This window comes from Athene cunicularia (assembly GCF_003259725.1).
Source record: "Athene cunicularia isolate RWA chromosome 23 unlocalized genomic scaffold, athCun1 chr23_part1, whole genome shotgun sequence".
In the NCBI taxonomy this organism is placed as follows: Eukaryota; Metazoa; Chordata; class Aves; order Strigiformes; family Strigidae; genus Athene; species Athene cunicularia.
This window is the reverse complement of record NW_020799130.1, coordinates 4,027,796-4,047,035: the sequence shown is the minus strand read 5'-3', so window position 1 is coordinate 4,047,035 and position 19,240 is coordinate 4,027,796. Positions and strand designations below refer to the sequence as shown.

The following is a 19,240-nucleotide window of genomic DNA, read 5'->3' as shown; positions in this document are numbered from 1 at the left end:
TGAAAAACAAGAAAAGAAAAGAAAAAAAAAAAAAAAGTTTTTTGTTTTGGTACAGAATTAGATCAGCGTAAAGTGATTGTCAGATTTCAGTCTGACACCATGACCTGGCCAAAGCTGGGCTAGAATTGCCTCACCTTCCCATCCACTAGAAAAATAAACACAGACTTATGATAAATTGGGCTGGAGAGGTGATGGAGTGAATGAATCCTAGGAAGCAAGAGAGCAGTGTCGAATGTGAGCCTAAGCTACCCCAGCCACCTTAAGCCAGGCTGTAGTACACCACAGCCATGTATTTACACTATGAGAAGGCAATAAGTCCACTTTCAGTGACCCCAGAGATCTTCTGTGCTAACATCAGCTGGAAATTAGTCAGTGGCTCTCGTTATTGAACTGGTATTATCATCCTTTCTTCCCCCACATTCCTAACAGCAGAAGGACTGGGTAACTGTAGTCTTTAGACTACTTGTGTTAAGGAAAATATCCTGCTTTCTAAAAGCCGATCATTTAAGCATAATGGAAGTGAAAACAGGGTGAAGTTAAACTGAAGGAATTAGGAACTAGCAATTGATCTACAGTGGATCTGATCTGGGAGAAAAAAGCAGGTATTTCTGTTATGCATAATGGATAACTGATAATCTGCATAGTCCTCTGAGTTACCCAGCAGGTTTGTAAGATAACTAGGAAAACTAAGCTATTCCCTTAAGTATCAAGTTTTGGCCTCTTAACTAAACAACCCATCTGCTGCAGGATTTGACAAGAACTCTGCCCTTGACAGACTGCATGTTCAATACCGTTTTATTAATCTTCAAATTCTCCCGGCTCTAGATTTAATGATTTCTTAAACTGTGTTTGTGTGTGTGTGTGTGTGTGTGCGCGCGCGCGTGCATGTGTTCGCTTTGCCACTTACACGCTGCATAAACATCCTGTCAGTAATTGGTGGTGTGGAGCGCACAGTTGTGAACTCAGCATCACTGTGGCTGTGCCATGAATAGGAAGCTCATGTTCTTCAGCGGGAGGGGGAACAATATACAGTTATTTAGATAAGCATGTGGTAATTGCAGATAATTATGTTCTATATTTGTAGACGGATCAAAATACCTTATTAAAAAAAAAAAAGTCCTCTCTGCAATTATACACCTACACATGTATCAGAGTTTAATAACTGCATTGCAGGAGCTTTGCCAATACACACATGGAGCAAAGTGTGTAGTAAAGTCAGCATACAGATTAAAAACTAACCACAAGTACAGCTGAGGCTTTGATGGCAGGAGGGCTAGATAAAGTGGTACTTTGGCAAACACTGCTTTTTCCTTCTCAGGATCTCTGTGCACTGTGTCATTGCATGGGGTCCTGGCCCTGCAGGGACAGCTTGCCTGGTGATGGAGGCCGGTTTGAGATTAGCCACGGGTTCAGTTCTGCGGTCTGTGACCAATTTCCTTAATGATGCTTCAACATGTAAAGCGAGGACTGTCTGTTTGAACACAGCCACTCGCTTGGGATGAGTTTACTGGGAGTTGGAGGACATTTGAGGCTGCAGGCCCAGTTAGGTCCATCTCAAGTGGCATATGCTGCTGCTCAAGGTATCGGGGAGCCAGACCAACAGCCCTGTGTGCTCCCCATCCCACCATGGCTGCCACATTTTGCTTGAAGAAAACGGATCAACAGCAAAGCCTGTGTATTTACGTGGGAAACTTTCCATGGGCACCAAATGTCTTTGGCTGGGTTCTGCCGGCAAGACAGCGTACACAGCAAGGTCTGTGTCATGGGACATGGGGGGTGGTGAGACACCCACAAAATACATATACACACGTGCGTGGACAGCAGCTTCTTTGAGGAGAGAGCCCAAATCAGTTAATTTGCCATCTGCTGCAATGTTTGAACTCTGCATCTCTCAGCTTGCTCTCATTTTTGTGCAAAACGTTTTTTTGACTGTTGGGAGGATTATTGTTCCAGGAACCTTTTGGATGAACTCTTGCATTTACACACACAGACATTCCCCCCACCACCACCACCACACCCCCTCTTGTCTCTTCTGCCTCCACTTCGGAGAGCATTAACTTTGCACCTTGGGGCCTTTGCAGCATTGCCACGTACCCCACACGGGTGGGTTGCTGTCTCCAAAGAATTGGAAAGGACGAGCTTGTGGTCTGTGAAACAGTGTTTCATTGAGTCTCAATTCCATTTTATGGGATAATCATGTCTTTGTGACTGTTTTACATTTAGCACCACGGTCTTTATTATTTATGTTCCATAGGGCCGCAAGGGCCCACATGAGGCTGGGCCCTGCTGTGGCAGGTGCTGTGCTGGCAGGACAGCACACGGTGCTCCAGGAGCGGAGACAGCCCGAGCCACAGGCACAGGTATGGCCTTGCAGGTGGGCAGCTGAGATTCACATCTCACCCTCCCCTGCCTACAGGAACAAGCACAATTCATTTGGGGCTCAATCCCATTATACTCCAGTTTCCATGGGACCATGGTATTCCAGGGGTGCGTGTAAATTAGTGAGGCCTGGGAAAAGGATAAAGAAATTTTAATCTGTATTAGCACCCCTCCCTCCCTCCCTCCCCACCATCGCTAGCACTTTGCCTTGCCCCTGCAGAGCCATCCCAGAACAGCCCTGTAGCTTCTCTCTGCCCCTCTCGGTCTGTACCTCGGGAAAGGAGATAGACATGTCTCTGGACATAGGAGAAATACCCCCTGCTGAATGGCTGCAAACTGCTCTGTCTCTTGGAGAGGGTTTTACTCCCCAGCTCCTGCCAGTGTGTGCTGTGTGACCTGTCACCATGCTGATGCTCAGAGGTAGCACAGGGGCTTCATCACAGCTAGCTCAGCATGAGGATTCATCCTGATTCGTTAATACTTTTGTTCCACTTTGTGGGACACGCTGTTAATAAACCATGTAAATCCAGAGAGCTAGGATTTTGAGAGACTTAGAACTGAAAGAAAGGACTTGTCAGTTTAGCCACTTTTCTTTTTCTTTCTTCTTCCTGCATCCCATTCTATTACAGCAATAATTAGTGTGACAGGAGAAATGGCCTGAATCTATTTGAATGACTCTATCCTGAGCAGCAGTCACCACCATTCCCATCTGATACTTCACAAGCGTTATAAAAAATGTTCTTAACAGTGACAGTCACTTCAGGAAAGAGGACAAGTCTCAAATAACCCTATCAATTTTCCTTTTTCCTACGTCAGGTGTTTCTTTTGGTTTTTTACGTCTAATCAGCTGGTATGCAAGCAGCTGGGTGGCTGGGTGATGCAGGGTTGGGATTATGTGTGAGGGCCAGCAGTGGAGGTACAAAGGCTGTGATGTTTATTGCCATCACCGGCAGTGGTGGCTCTGCGTGTGTTAGGCAGCTGGGCAGAGTGATCTGTGGGGGTATTCCGAAAGCAATAAGGGAAAAGAAGTGTGGTCTCCTTAGAGACACAGTATCCAGCCTCAGAAAGAATCTATCCATTGCCTCTAAAAGGAGCCTGGAAACCTATCATTTAGTCAGGGGTAGCGCATCCCTCCTCACTGCTGGGTTGTAGGACCCTGCGGCTGCAGACAGACAGACAGACAGCTCTTTCCATCCAGCTGCACCAGTGCCTGCCTGGAGCAGTGGTCCTTGCCCTTCACCACCTCCAGCTCCTGATCTCCTCAGCTCTGCTGGCTCAGACACTCCAGCTGGCAGCTGCCCCCGTTCCTACCCGGGTTTCACACTGACATGTCTGGCTGACAGCCCTCGCTTGGGCTGGGGCAGCGCTGGGAACAGTCGGCAGCAGAGTAGAGAACAGAGTGTGCTGGTGAGGACCTGTCCTGTGCCTGGTGGGGCTGGAGAGCAGCTCTCTGCCTGTGTTTTAGGAGAGTTAAATAGTTGTTTCATGGTGCCACTTCGAAGCCTCAGCGAGCGGATTTCACTAGTTACTATTAATGTAGGAGAAAGGCTGACATCTCCCCGGGGGTGGATGAGTTGAAGGAAGAGGTGGCTTGTCAGTCCCTTCAATGTCCTTTTCTTCTGGCCTATCTTTGGGATATGACCGATGCAATTTATTTGTTCTACTAGTCCCTTTAGCACATAAACAACATTTGCATCTCTCAGAAGGTGATCTCTCAACTACTTTAAAGCTGATTTTTTTCACTGGTTTTGATGATAGGAATTTTGACTTAGAAGTTCCTGGCGCTTGGACAGTAAAGTCACAGCATGAACAAGTATCACTCCTAAGTATTCTGGAGCTGGATTCAAAATATATGTAATAGATTTAAACTAGTACAGTTATCACAGCCATGGAAGGCTGTAGGAAGCTGTAAATTACAGTGGTTTTTAGCTCCTCAGGTGGGCAAAAATCAAAATACTGAGTCAGATCAAAGGTCTCTAGTTGGCATTCTGCCTCTGGCTGCAGGCAGCAGTAGAGGTGCGGGGGAGCACAGACTGAGCGGGACAGGCAGGGCAATAGCCTGCCCTGTGACCCCCCGCAGTCAGTGCTTCGGGGGATTCCAGCAGTGGAGGTTACCTCCAGAGTCTGGGCTGTAGCGGCCAGGAATGATCTAGTCTCATACCATTTCTAGGTTCTTGTAACTTCTCTCTTCACTGACCCAAGTGACAGAGCATTCCCTGTTCCTGAAGCTTCTTTTTCCAAAACCAGAGGTGAATGTAAAAAGGTGGCAGTGGGGTTAAGCTATCCCGTATGAAGTCAGAAGGCTGCCCTGGCAAGTTGCTTCTACTCCTGAATTGGTATGAGTGCCACTGAAGCTTCTTAGATGGGTTCCCTGCTGCTTTCAGTTCTGTGCAGAAGCCTGTGATGTGACTCTGGTCTCGTAATCATGGACCAGCTGGAATAAACACCCACAAGGATGGGGGTCAGGTCTGGGCTCTGGCTTCTCTTACAGAGATGGTGTTGTCAGGGGGACGATGCAGGAATCAAACACTAAAGAACTTATATTTCTTTCTTTGTTTTTGCCCCTTAGAGAAACTTTATCACAACTCTGGATAGCCTCTTCATTAGCACTGATAACAAATACTTGCTGTTTCTCTTCCCAAGTCACTGCATTATGTGGCAATTACTTACTATGTGTTTCTCCTCCCTTTATATATAATCTCATTTTAATGTGCATGTCACAGTTTTAATAAACTGGAGTTCAAAGGATGAGCAATTATACAAATCTTTCATTTCACACATGAAAAGCATGATTTTAAAGTTGTCAGCAAAAAAAAAAAAAAAAAAGGCATTTCTTTGATTCACTTCTCCATGCAATTACCTAATGTCTGTTGTGGTTTTCAGCAAAGCAGAACTTCAGCTGCTTTAAATCCACAGAGTGTCTTTGATTTCAGTGTCTTACACCAGTTGAAGGTTTGGCTTCCAAGGTGGCTTACTGCAACTTTCAAGATAAGAAATGAGGTTGGAGTTTATCCATAGCCAAAATGAAAACAGTGACTGTTGGTGCCCTGGTTTGGTTCAGTCCTGTGGGATTTTTATCCTTTCTGAGCATTTTGTTTACAGTGAAAAAAAAAAAAAAATGCAGAGATGTAGGGAAGAAATCATAGCTCAGAAGATTAAAAAAGGTGAGAGATCTGATTCTCAAGAACTCCATGATTTGTGTGGCTGTTCCCAAACTTGTAAAATGAGGGAAAATGCAAGAACGTGAGGAAGGGACAGTATTAGGCATCCAGCTGTAAATTCAAGGGGATCCCTCTACCTGATGGAGGAATGGCTGGCTGTGTGGGAAGTCAAGGGTAGTTGGGGTGCCTGCCATTCCATGGTAGGAGCACTCTGCCCCAGCTCCCGCACTTTGCAATGGGGAGTCATGACCTACAATACAAACCACGCAGCTTTCACCTCCAGGGCTGTTTCACAGAATCATCTGGGATGGGAAAGACCTTGCAGATCATCCAGTCCAACCACTGACCATTCCCAGCTCCACCGTATCCCTCAGCACTATGTCACATCAGCTCTGAGAAACCCTCAGTTCTGTGGAGGTGCTTCCAGGGTTTCAGAGCAGAGTATGCAGCCCCAGCATATCCCTGGGGCAGCTGGTAAAATTTGTTTTTAAGCAGCAGGTTGTATAATGACTGTCCTTGGTTGCGGTTTTACCAGGTGCCTTCAATCCCATCTGCATTAGAGGCAATGCAAGGCTGTAGCGTAAAGTTTCTTTCCTAGTGTCTGAGAAGTCCTTGAGCAATCTGCAGGAGTCTGCTTTGCCCTTCTTCAACCTTACTGGAGCAGAATGAAGTGACATCCTGGGGGAATAAAATCACAGTGGCGTTAAAGACGTCACTAAAAAATTGGCTGGAGTTGATATATTGAAAACTTCCTGAAGATACAATACTGTGGAGCTCACTCTGTTAGCATTTGCAAAGTACTTTAAGATCCTCTGATGAAAGGTGATAGTGTAAGTGCAAAGCATCACACATTTTTTGCTATCATGAGTTCCTTGAGGGTGAAATCCACCATGCACGCATCCTCTCGAAGGCAATTTTATGAAATTTCCATCCATGTCTGGGGAAAGCATCTAACCTGAAGACTGCAGTGCAGGGCACGGCTGACTTCTCAGAGGCTCGCATGTGATTGCAGTATTTTTAATTGTAGCACTCCACTGTTTTTCAAACAGAGCATTTCACTTGACATGATGGGTGGCTCTTCTTAGAGGGCTTTACTTTAGCTGGGTTAAGTGACTGGAAAAAACCTCAGCACCAACATCTGCGGGAGGGCGGGTAGGGAGGGATGTGATTGGTAACAGCAAACATTTCCCTGTGCATCACGATGAAAGTATTTAGTGTAACCCTTAGTTAAAAAGTAAATTGGCTAAATGGCTCCACTCACGTTATCCCTCTGTAATAAGCATTGTTGCTGATCCTGTAGTGCTCCTCCCCTCCTTTTTTTGTTTAAGTAAAGGATGTTACTGTAGAGGCATAATTTTCATTAAAAAGTTCTGGGGAGAGGGGAAAAAAAATCCAACTAAATATACCCTGCAGAACCTTTTGCTTTCACCTAAAGAAACAATATTTTAAATTATGCAAAATGATTAGAACTTAGTTCTGCATTAGGGGAAATTACAGCACAATGCTGAAAATTGGAGGTGGTGACATTGATATGGAATTATAAAATAAGACAATACTGCCTGAGTTCGGTGCTTTTAATTCTCATGTTGCTCTGTTTCTTTTCTGTTTTTCTTTCCACTTTGTCCTTGCATAAATATAGGCAGCCTTAGGCTGGGTGGAAAGTTCTCTCCTAAATCAGTTAACCCGTGAACAGAAACCAGCCTGGACTCAGGCCTAAAAACTGCCGTGATGTGTGTGGTGCTGCTCAAGACTCTCCGTAAGTCATAAAAGCAGAAAACCAGAGCCAGTCCTCCGCAGAGACCCCCCACAGCCTGGCGCTCAGCCTTGCAGCATGGGTTGTTTTGTTTAATCTGTCCATCAAGTATGCAGGGAAGTGCAATTGAACCCTTCACCTGCTTCTCCGAGACAAGAATTTTGTCTCTTCATTCGAGCCATTAGGTCGTATGCAGGTTTTTTTTCTTCCTGTGCATGAAGGCTAGAAACTCAGCAATACAAAAAGAAAGGCAACACCGGCAGCGATCACAGGGTTCCTGGAGCTGCAGCCTCAATTAAAGCACCAAATCTGCCTGAGCTGACAACACAGGAACTACATCCTCCTTTTTGTCTTCTGCTCCTTAGTTTGGCCAGCAAAAACTCACAAGCTGCTTCTTCAGAACATGATCTCCTGTTGTGGGGCCTCTCTGTTGCACGCACAGGGACAGGGTGCTGGCCAGTGTGTCTGTGAGCACTTGGCTACTGGTCGTGGCAGAGGAGCCTGCCCGTGCCTGCTGGCGCCAGGTGCGTTCTCGGTGTGTTGGTCCGTCAGGCAGCCTTCAGACTGAGGAGATAAAGATGGAACAAAAAAGTCTGTGAAAGAGGCAGGGGTTTGGGCAGCATCGTAAATCAAGGCGGACTGGACTGCGTGCCTATTTTCCTTTCCCCAGGCCAAAAGATAATGGATTTAGGTCTCTAACATTGTCAACTGTTCTGTCTCCTCTCCTTCACACCATCTCTTTAATTCTTGTATTTATCGATGCCTGTGCTAACACAGATGTACTCTGGTTTTTGAACTGTGCGGATGGTCGGATGACACTTAAATCAATATCATGTGGCAGTTTTATTTTCCCAGCCTTGGACACAATCTGTCCATTGTGCTAATGCTATTTGTGACTTAAATGAATGCAAAAATTTATAGGTGCATCTCGAAAGTGCTGCTTCCTTTAATCATGCCAGATAAAGGAATTCCTGCCTTATGCAAAGCAGGAGTGTCATCTGGTTAATGGGAAGATACTTAGCGGATGCAAGCTGCGTGAATACTTCATTTAAATGACTGCATTTACAGTCCTAATCGGACAAAGGAAACCATGGACTGGCAAGAAATAAGGGCTGCCAAAAAGAAAGAGAAAATGTCCTCCATTGGGTACACTCTGGCAGGATGAGGGTAATTTTCATAGTCTGTAGTGTAATGGTGTAATATTCTATTCATTTCTTCTGCCATTGTTCACTTTATTGCCACAGCCTGACACCACATGGTGGCCTGGCTGTTTGGGGACATCATCAGATGCTGCAAAGATCACGGTGCCAATCACCCTCTCAATAAGAAGTATCAGAGGTGTTGTTGGGATTACAATGGGTGTGTGAACCTAAACTCCATGGCCAAGAGATTTGCAGATTAGCTTGCAGAGTGTGCAGATCTCCCAGGCTCTGTCAGTGGGGAATGTCCTTAATGTAGCCCCCGCGCTCAAACTGCACAGTCACCGGGAGCTGGGAGACCATCATCTTCCTTCCCAGGAGATTCTAACAAATGCATCAGCAGAGAGATGCTGAGGTATTCATGCTGTGAGTGTATAAACTCAACCCTCTCCTGGTGAAGAGCAAATCTACTTTTGACAGTCTTCCATATTCACTTTTTCTGAAAGCCAGGAGAAAGAGTGTTTACAAAATGTGAACGATGTCAGAAAGAACATCCAAATTCACAAGCTGGTTCTCTTTCATACGATTCAAAATGAATTTGTGAAAGAACCAACATGCTAAAATATCCTGATGATCTTTTTCCTTAAATGGAAGAATTAAGGATATCTCAGGTGTACCAAAACCTGTGTTTTATGAAACACATTTCTTAGAGCCATTCAAGTAATACTTTGGTATATCCAACAGTAGACCCACAGCTACAAATAATTTATGAAATACCTGAGGATAAAAAGTGTTCTATCACTATGAAAGTACAATGTAAACAATCATTAAGATATATTCACTATTGTGCTGTCTGATCTCCAGATGAGCCACTTTAAAAACACTGAGCCTCTCATCTTCCAGGAAATCAAAAGCTCATTTAAATACCAGGATCCACTGAGAGCAGTTCAAACAACGTACATCTCTTGACAAAAAGAGGCTCACTCATCCAACGCAAAAGAATGCAGTTTTACAAAACTACATGAGAATTAAATCCACAATGCAGCATGTGCTCTGTTTGACAAGTGATAATTAACTGCTGACAATATAATTTTAGTTTTGATGCAAACTTGTTTTTCATTAAAACCTAATCAGGGAACATTTCCATGGGGTGGGACGGCCTCCTACAAGGCAGGAGTGTTCATAGTTCAGTGACTCTGCTCACACATTTACCTCCTGCTGAACATGCATCCTACAGGGGAAACCAAAGGGTCAGATCTTCTTCCCAGTGAAGTTGGGAGATTTTTTATCAGCTCCAACAGCTTTGGATGTGATGGATGAAATGCCCCAGGCAATGCTATTGATAAGGAGGTGCTTTGTCAACTGTACTAATTTTCAGATAATGCAATTTCAGGGACTCAAGACAACTCCCTGGAAGACAGCCCTTCCCTTGAGAGGGGGAGGTTTAGCTCTTTCCAAGAATGATCGTGTGTATCTTGTTTTAGAGTGACCAGGATACAGTATTACTGTGCTTGTGTCACAGAATTACACCTTCAGTGTAGTGGGGGCAAAATAAGAAAGAATGAAAGCAGCTGCATTTCCTTTGAGAGTCCGGGGTGCATCTTGTCATGGCCTGGCTGAGATTCAATGCATAGGTCAGAGCTCCAGCTTCCAGAGAGGAACACAGGCGTCCCAAAGACCACTCTGAACCTTCAAATGGCTGCAAAGGGCGTTATCCTTGGGCTCAGCTTTAATGCTGTAACTTCTCCTGGGATGGAGTCCTGCTCTAGTCTGCCTGCCTCAAGGTGGGAGCGGTAAGTGTAGAGCTGCCCTCCCTCCCTCCCTCCCTGCTGCTCACAAGGTATCCTCTGCATCGCAAAATATTGTCCTGCTCCTCTGAAGGATCAGAACAGAATCACAGCACATACAATGCATCCTGCTCATAGCTGATGATAATGCTCATTCGAAAGTGGAAAGAATACCATTAGGGTGATGTAGAAAGTCAAATTACCCAGATCACAGAGAGAGGCAGTGGCAGAGACTTGAAAAGAATCAAAGACTCATTAACTTGCAGATTTCACCACTAGACACTGCTCCTATCTTCTGGGGTTCCAAACGTGCAAGTGTTGCTATAGTAAATTATGATTCTCAAAGGTTAATTTTTAATAAGGCAGCTAATGTATGTTATTTAAACAATTATTATTAAAAACATGTTTGAGGTTTATAATATAATAGGTAATTATCTTTTCCAGAACAGTTACAAGAATGCAGCACATCCTTGTCTTCAGTGATCTGCTGGTATTTGTTTAACCTATAACAACATTCTTATTAAACCTAAATTAAATGGATGTAATTCAAGGTATCACAGCAAATTTCAATAAAAACAGCTCTGGCTGGACTGAGTTTCTCTCCATGTTAGTTATAGCTGCCTGTTATGTTAATGTGATTTGACCCAAAAGTCTTGAGGTCCAGCAGAGCCTACACTTCAGCTGCAGAGAGCACTAGTCAGGCTCAGTACCTGTTAGACTTAAAGTTCAGGCCCAAGCCAATGTAATCACCCACTGTCTGTGCAAACAACCAAGCCTCTGCACAAGCCATGGTGATATTTTCCAGAAGTGTCAGAAATTGTCACCAGCTGCAGGACTTTGATGGATCTCTAAGTGTCTAAATTTTTCCGATCTAGCTATGATGATGGATCATCACTCCATTCAGAGACATCCCAGAGGGTGTAATGCTATTGCAGGGAGAGCGAAGCAGTGGCAAAGCCCTTCTCCCATGCCGTGGTGTAGAACATCCACCAAACAAGTGGTTGCTGATGATGAGGAAGGGGTAAATTTTTTCCAAGTACTGCCTCCCACTTGTTTGTCCTGTGGTGACCCCCATCAAAAGCCATTGGTGAGACTTTGACAGTTTAAACCAGCTGATAGGGTGTTGCTTTCTCAGTCTGAAGTCTTTCTAAGGTGTTTTTTTTCCCACAATAGTATCTCTTTCATGGGTGATTTGTAATAGAAGTTTCATTATAAGATCACAAAACACTGGGGAGTATGTTAATGTGGTTCAGCGTGTAATCCAGTATAATATCATTGAAAAGAATTGCATTTTTGTCTACAATTGAGGCTGCAAATGGGAGCTCCTTCTTCTTCTGTATTAATATCCATAGCTGAATTAATATTTCCCTTCCTATAATCTTGTGTAAATTTACCAAAATGTGCATACTGATTAATAACAGCCCCATTTTCTACAGTGTGGTAGAGTTTTTTTCATCTTTCATATATGTATTTTGAAGAATTTGGGCTACTTTCGAATCGCAAACAACTAATCAGTTCCCTCACATTTGCATGAATCAAAGAGCACTTGTAAGTCACAATGTTTAACCTGTTTTTCTCCATATGAATGAGCACTTGGTCGCTGAAAGGGAGTGCTGAGAAGTATCCCAGCTCACTTCTGACCTCACTGTACATCGGTGGCGTTTCGGTGGCGTCACTGCAGGTTTGCAGTCTGGATCTACCCTGGACCAGGCACTCCAACCAATGTCACATGAGGAGACGTGGTAAAGATGAAATCGTGTGCTCTCCTTCCTTAGTCTGTTGTGTGTTAATTTTAAGATATGCACCAACTCCTGTGGCCGCCGTGAGCCTGAGGATGGTAAATTAGCCCACACTGAGTTCTGTACACACAGCTAGACTGCTATCGATTTGTTAGTCTCTGTGACTAGAGAGTAGACATATCCTTTGTCCATAAATGATGAAACACTTTCAGATTCTCAGCTGGAAAGCATCCAAGAAAGACTAAAAGGTTTCTTGGGCATCTTTTTTTGGTACCAGAATTTCCACTCCTCCTTCCTAAACTGCTTTTCGTCTCTCTAATGCAAATCCTATCAATCCACAAACTGTCTGAGCCAACATTCATACAGCTCTTTGTATTGATTCATCCTTGATACTGTAAGGCAATCCAGTGATATATCAGGTGATCAGGGAAGACTTTATTCTGTCCTTGCTCTAAAAAAGCAGAAGGGTGTTTTAAATTTCTCATATTCTGTGGAAAAAACAGTTTGAATTGTAAGCCAAAGATGCTCACTTGACAGATGGTTTCCTGGCTGTGTTGCAGTATCTGAAATGTGTTCAAACTCACCAGATTGCATCCTGTTGACTAACAGGTTCCCACTTTGAAGCCTTGGGACCAAGAGATATGGAACTTGATATTTAAGGATCTCTGAGCAGAAACAAACCTGCATAAATCTAATTAGCAACAGGCAGGTAATGCTGACAGAAAAGTCTCTAGCAATTGCAGGGAGCTTGTTTACTGAAAAGTTGCACTGCAAGGTCTAAAAGACAAGACTTTTACTGAGGTAGGTCCAGGAAGCATGAGAGCTTAGTGAATGCCAGAGGCCAAGCCTGTATGGGAGGTTACTAATGTTCTGAATGCATTTTAGAGAAAAGCCTGGAAGTGTGCACATGTAAGGAACAGTAAAGGAGGTCAGGCCAAAACCTTACTGGTATAACCTTAGGTGAGCCCTGAAGACAATGCAGTTTGGTTGTGGAGATTAACTGTGCAGATCTTCTGACACAAGGTGAGGAATTTGAAAATACAAGGAAGCAAAGAAGGTTTCTTATGTATCTGGTTTTTATACCTGTTCAATACCAGTAAACTTCCCTATGTGCTTTTTTTCTTGTTTAGTTCCTTAGCTCTTACACAGGAGTCTCCAGGAAGGTTAAAACGAAGCACTTCCCTCAATCTCAGTATCCCCTGGAAAGTTGCAGCTCTGTAGACTGAGGGTTGAGGATGTGTAGAGCAGGCAAGAATCAATAACTGAAAGTTAATGAGAACTGAGAATATTTACGATTGAAAATCCCAGCCCAGACTGGCATGTAAGCAGCAATTAATTGCATGTCCCTGTCAAGCTCCCATCGCAGTGGGAATTTTTTCTGGTCAAAGCTGCAGCTTGCCTATTAAGCTTTTAAAGCTTTGCCACTGTCTAGGCCTCCTTAGGTGCCCACAGAAGTCAAACCTCTCCTTCCATAGGATCCACCAGCAGAGGGGATCACAGTTCTTCCTCTTTCTCATCTTCAATTCAATTAATATGCTTTACAGAGACAGACAGATTACATGTGTTCTTATCCTCCTTGGCCAGAAGGAAGTTTCCTTCCTCCTTGGGGAGAGATACGTATCTCTGAAGGAAACATGAAACGAGGTCACTTAGCTGCATTCTAAGAAGTTTGCTCAAAAGATTTCCAAAACGGATCAGGATTCCTTTGCAGACCTGGGAAGTGGCACGAATATTTATGCATAGGAGATCCTTTTCTTTACAGTGCTGTGTGCTGGATTGTGACATACTAATGCTAATAGCAAGCTTCAGTGCTAAATTAAATTGAACAAAGATCAGTGAGAAAGTCATTCTTGAATTGTAGGAAAAGGATATGTTATCAGAGGAGGTAATTCACAAATTAAAGCCTATTTTTCATGCCAAGATCTCCATCAGACTTTAGTTCTGAGCAAAGGGAAAGTTTCATATCAAGTTTCAGTTATCTTCCCCATGCATTATTCACCCTGTTTCTGAGCCAGGAGTCAGGCCAGCTTCACTAAAGGGACTCATCTGTGGTTAATACTGAATTCTGTAAGAGTATTCCTGGACTCAGGAACTTGGTAAAACTTTGCTATGTCATTCTCCAAGAACCACTGGAAAAAACCAATGTCAAAACACACCCACTGCATCATAACTAGTGGATCTCAATGTACTTAGCAGAGGTTGGTGGTCTTACTCCTTATTTTAATTACAGAAAAGTAGAAGTACAGAGAAATTCAGTGGGAGTCAGGATGCCACAAACAGGTTGATGGCACATCTAGAGACAGGACGTTTCTTTTGCTGCAGACGTGGTCGTGTCAGCCCGTGTGCTGAAATGTGCTGACACACTCAGTGCAGTGGGAGGTGTGTCTGGTTTATGACCCCTTGGTGCGAGCGTTCTCAAAGGCTGCAGGAATCTTTGTTTCAGTAAGAAAATAAAGATGGCATTTATCCATGGCAAATTAACTGTAATGATTTTTGTATTTGGCAAATTATATGTGAGTCGATTTAAGAAAAATAGTTTCTGTATCTTTGTGATATAACTGTATTAATATTGATGCTCTTCGCCCTATAGAAGCCTTTGGATGCATACTGCAGTTTAGTTTTGCAGACTGAAGCAGCCTTGCTTTGCTTGTTTCTCTCCAAATAACATAACATTTTAAGGAAGAAAATTCACATGCTTAATGATGCAATGAACTGGAAACAAAAAAAATAGCATTATAAGAGATCCTAAGGGATAGTTTTGTTGCACCTTATATCCTCTTCTCCGTACTGTCCACAAATATCTTCTTCATCTGCAGCCAGTCCTCTGTGATCTCTTTTGAGTTTTGGTCTCTTTTTAAAAATTCTTGGCAGGACTTAGGCACACATCTGGACGTCCTAAAAGAAACAGCAGGAGATGTACTGGTCAGACAGTTCAGTCTTATTTTAGCTGTTTCAACTTCATCTATACATTTGTTTCTCCGTTCCCTGTTTATGTATTAAAGGAAACTCCTTACAGGCTTGAGGAGTTAATTTGGTTACTTGGGCTATGACATTACAGAAAATACCCAGAATTAATCACAAAGAGTAAATTGTGGTATACTAAGAATGAGAAGGGTGATTTCCTATAGGTTTGTAGTTTTGTTTGGTCAGAAAGTGGAGGGAGATTGAATCCAGTACAGAATCATGTCTCTCTAAGTCTGAGATATCAGTACAGAAAGCTCACACAGGGCACACACTTCCTCATCATTGCATTATGGTATCAGAACTAGGTTTTGGTAGTCAATGACTGTAGCTCTGCACTGAAATAAATCCTAAGGTCCACATCCGAGTTAACTGTTTTAGTAGAGCACCAAGGTGCAAGGACAGGATTCCCCTGTTTGAGATGTGTCTCTGACTGAGATGAATCTCACCTGGGGTCCAACTTTGGCTGCCTACTGGTTAGAGAGCTGCATCTAAGCTGGTATTCCAGACCCTGAAATGGGAAATGAGAGACAACAGATGCTTTGCATGATGGGGGGGTGGTGGGGGGATGGGATGTCTGTGTTACCAGGCAGGGACTATAAATACTTGGTGAAGCCCAGAGCCACTCTCTATCCCTCTGCAGGGATCCTGGAGAAACATAATATTCCAGACCAACCAACCACTGAAATAAATTTATGATATCAGCTGAAATTTAGACCCCTTGCAACATCTGCTCCATACTGAAAATTGCTCAGATTTACAATCAGAGCACTGTAGGAGTAAGGTATGTACTTACTGTGGGTGCAGTGCAGATACCAGAGCCTGGAACATCCAAAAGTGAGGCTGAGCCTTGGAGTTCTAAAACATCAGAAACATCTTTGTATCAGCTGGTGGCAGTTAATAAACAGGACCAGCTAATGCAGATATTTGCAGTACGTCAGGACTGTTCATTCAGCCCTGGACCTGCTGCTGGTGACCCTCCTTCCAGAATCAAGTGGGGAGCAGATTTAGGACCAGACAGGTTCTTTCAGCAGTTTTGTGCCATCCCAGTCTTCCTCTGTCTCATGACAGGCACGCCTGTGTCCGCTAAGGCCTGCTCTGCACACAATGTGCTTTTTTACTGGGTTCTGAGATGCACTGAGGAAAATGTATGACTGCAGGAATTGAGGAGAGGCTGCAGGAATCGCTCTAGCAGCACCATACTCCTAGCTGTTAATTTTCCAGGGTACTCCTTTGCCCCAGATAGACGATTGCTGCAAATAGATCTGGGAGGAGACACTTTAAGTATGCCCTATTAATCCATCAGATTTTTTAATCTAATCTCTTTATAATGTTAATAGCCTTAAGGGAACGCCCTTTTCCATCTGTTGCCTATAATTAAAATCAAAGGGAGCTAGAGCAGAGTTTGACATCTCCTGTTTTAGTGTGTAGATCAGGGTCAGTGCATCGGTCTGTGGTGTCCACGTACGGGTGGATCATCTGCTTTACGTCTAGTCAGGGATGAAGGGGAACGTGTTGCAGAGTCCCCTCCTGTGATGAGAAGAAATTCAAGAATATATCCCTGGACATTAGCGATATCCCACTTTCTTCGTTTGGGGAAGGATTGGGAAAAAACTTCTGTTGCTAACACATAGGTCTGGATTCATTCAGTATATCATTGAAATCCCTCTGACCTCCTACAGATCTTGTAAAATTTTACGTAGGTCACAGATTTCATGGGGTTGGGAGAAAAGCATTAGAGGAAGCAGATAGCTGCTGACAGAAATAAGTTGAGATGTGCAGGCAAGGAGAATGTGTTTTATTTTTCTCAATACTGTCAGAAATGATTGCCTTTACTTGGATCAATCCAAGCATACTTCATAACCTGCGCAGAGGTGTTTGTTAGATTTATTTTCTTAGCCTGCTTGTTCAAGCCTGTTATTAATCCCCTCGTCAGTTGAACTCACTGGAAGAAAACATACCTTCTTAAAGAGTTTTTAGGCTGAAAATAAATGCCTCATTAAGTTAAACATATTAACCTGAAAACAGTATTCATGTCAAATAGACTAATGAATGCCATTATGGGAAACACACAATGGAACCTGCAGGAGCTGAGGTGGTGGGTTGGTGCCCTTCACAACACCCGCACACCCACACACTCCCACCCGCGCTCAGAGGGGAGGAAGGGGAGGGCAAGGCTCAGAGCGGAGCCTTCCTCACATACAGTTATTGTGCATGGCATGCCAGGTGCGCGTCACCTCTCTGCTGAAAAAATATTTAGGCAGCACAGGTACTTTCTGTGCTAGGATAGCTTTCGTCAGGGACTGGGAGCTACACAAATTTGCCCAGTCTCTTTTGGGGGGTAGCGGAAAATCACCCTGTCATTTGTAAAAGCAGTTTTGCCCTTCCTGAGGCAGACGAGCATTCATTACAAAGGATGTTTCGCACTAGCACGTATCCTTGCATAATGCTTCCAAGCCCACCACCCTCCTCCCAGACATGCATTCAGACATCCAGGTGCAAATACTGTTACCACCTGCTCTAGAAGTATGTTCCTGTGATCCTTGTAGTCATGCAGAGAATCCACAGGCTACATTTAAGCTGCCTTTATGCACAATACAGGAGAGGACCTAAAGCTCAGCCAGGGTAACTCTGCAGCACCCGTACTGCCCGGATGGAGAGTCCCATCCTCAAGCAATCAGCAAGACAGAGCAGAAAAGCACAGCACAGTTTCTGCCTGTGACACTTGCTTGTGAAAGAATTTTCCAGTGCCTCAGTTTCCCACATTGTTTGGTTAAGGTGCTTCAAATGGGACTAATCTGTAAACTACCCAGTGGAGGGGCTGGTATCTCACTGAAAACTCTCAGATTTACCAGATTAAAAGACTTAGTGGTGACTGGTTGTTTCCCTGTTCCTGTACAGCTGGGGCGATGGCTCTTGACATGGATTTGCTCCCCCATATGGGAGCTAAGCACCTCACAGGCATAGCTAGTCATATTTTTTTAAGAGTGTGAGGAGTGAAGACAAATTCACTTGTATTTTCCAGAGGTCAGGGACACCATATATGTCCTTGGCCACAGTCCTGAACAGCGTGGTGGGTGACATTAGGAAGCCAGTTTCAGAGCAGGGAAAAGAGCCAGCACACAAGTCCTAGGTTAGTCAGTACACACACAAGTAGCCTTCCCTTCTCTGGAGCTGATGTAGCACATTAATATTCCAGCCACAGCTCCTCCGGCCCATCTTCCTTCCCTAACACTGAGCACTTTTCTTAACCGAAGATCTGATTTGAATGCAGCTCAGAAAAGTCTCGTGTAATTCACCCAAATCAAGATAGAAGTAGCCAGGAGGGGATGAAGAGAATGACAGCAACAATCTCATACTAATGAGCTATTGTCCTTAGAGGTGTTTAATTGAAGGCTTCTACAAAATATGCTCCGAACTTAATGTTTAATATAGGAAAAATGCAAAGCTATGAGTTGGTAAAAGGATATGTGACATTTTAATAGGGAGGCAGACTGGCCGTGATCCTTCCCCTGAAAGGTATGAATGACAGTCTTCACTTTCCCTTCGTGTCAGAGGGTATGACCCTATAAATTAATAGTGAAGGGGGCTCTGACACGATGTTATGAAGGTCTCTAAAAATCAGCAAGTAGCCACAAGGCACTTTGTGCTTCCTACAAGTGGTTCAGTCTCTGATCATTCCTCTACCACAGCAGAGCTCTTCTTGTAAAGGGAAGGGTCATTAATATGCTTTGCTCTTCCAGGTCCCCACAGAAGCAAATCGACAGAGCCACTTGTCTGAACAAGCTTCAAGCGTCTGGCTTGTGTTTCATGAAAATCTGGGTAATTGGATGGTGGTGGTGCCATCCATGCACAGCTCAGCCCAGCTTCACGCCTGCTGTCTCTCCTACCCCTGTCGGCAGTTTCCCTCTTTGCTCTGTGTCAGTCAGTCAGCAGGAGCTATAAGGCAGCCACAGAGCTGTGAAAACCTGGCCTGAAGTCAAGGACAAATTGCTGTTGATTTTATTCGACGAATCTCTGACCAGTGTGCCAGAACCCAAGCCTTCCCCTTTCCAGTGTTTTTCCCTCTGGACCATATGTGGAGTGGGCTGACCAGAAAGGCTGTGAGGCTCTGGGGCAGACACTGGGGCTCAGACTGACCTTTCTCCAGGGCCAGCAGCAATGTAACTGGCTTCTGCCAACTGGCATGCCAAATTTAAATACTGTCTCTTAGCACAGAGCAGATATAACCCATATATATCTCCATATATCACTATGTAGATGTCATTGTCTGTGCTTATTACCCAGAAAGGGCCAGGGGCTGTTCCCTGGCCTTGACCCC

The 19,240-nt window shown here is 44.1% G+C and overlaps 1 long non-coding RNA gene across 2 annotated transcripts; it reads right to left on the bottom strand.

Moving 5' to 3' along the window:
- Window positions 1-6: 6 nt before the first annotated feature.
- On the bottom strand, window positions 7-16,170 carry LOC113488264. Of its 2 annotated transcripts, XR_003399895.1 has the most exons (4): window positions 15,716-16,170; window positions 14,726-14,853; window positions 7,564-8,931; window positions 7-2,439 (listed from the first exon to the last, which is right to left on the bottom strand). It is a non-coding gene; the product is annotated as an uncharacterized LOC113488264 (long non-coding RNA). The 2 variants fall into 2 exon arrangements; XR_003399896.1 differs by lacking the exons at window positions 7-2,439; window positions 7,564-8,931 and adding an exon at window positions 2,998-6,218.
- Between the last annotated feature and the right edge of the window lie 3,070 nt (window positions 16,171-19,240).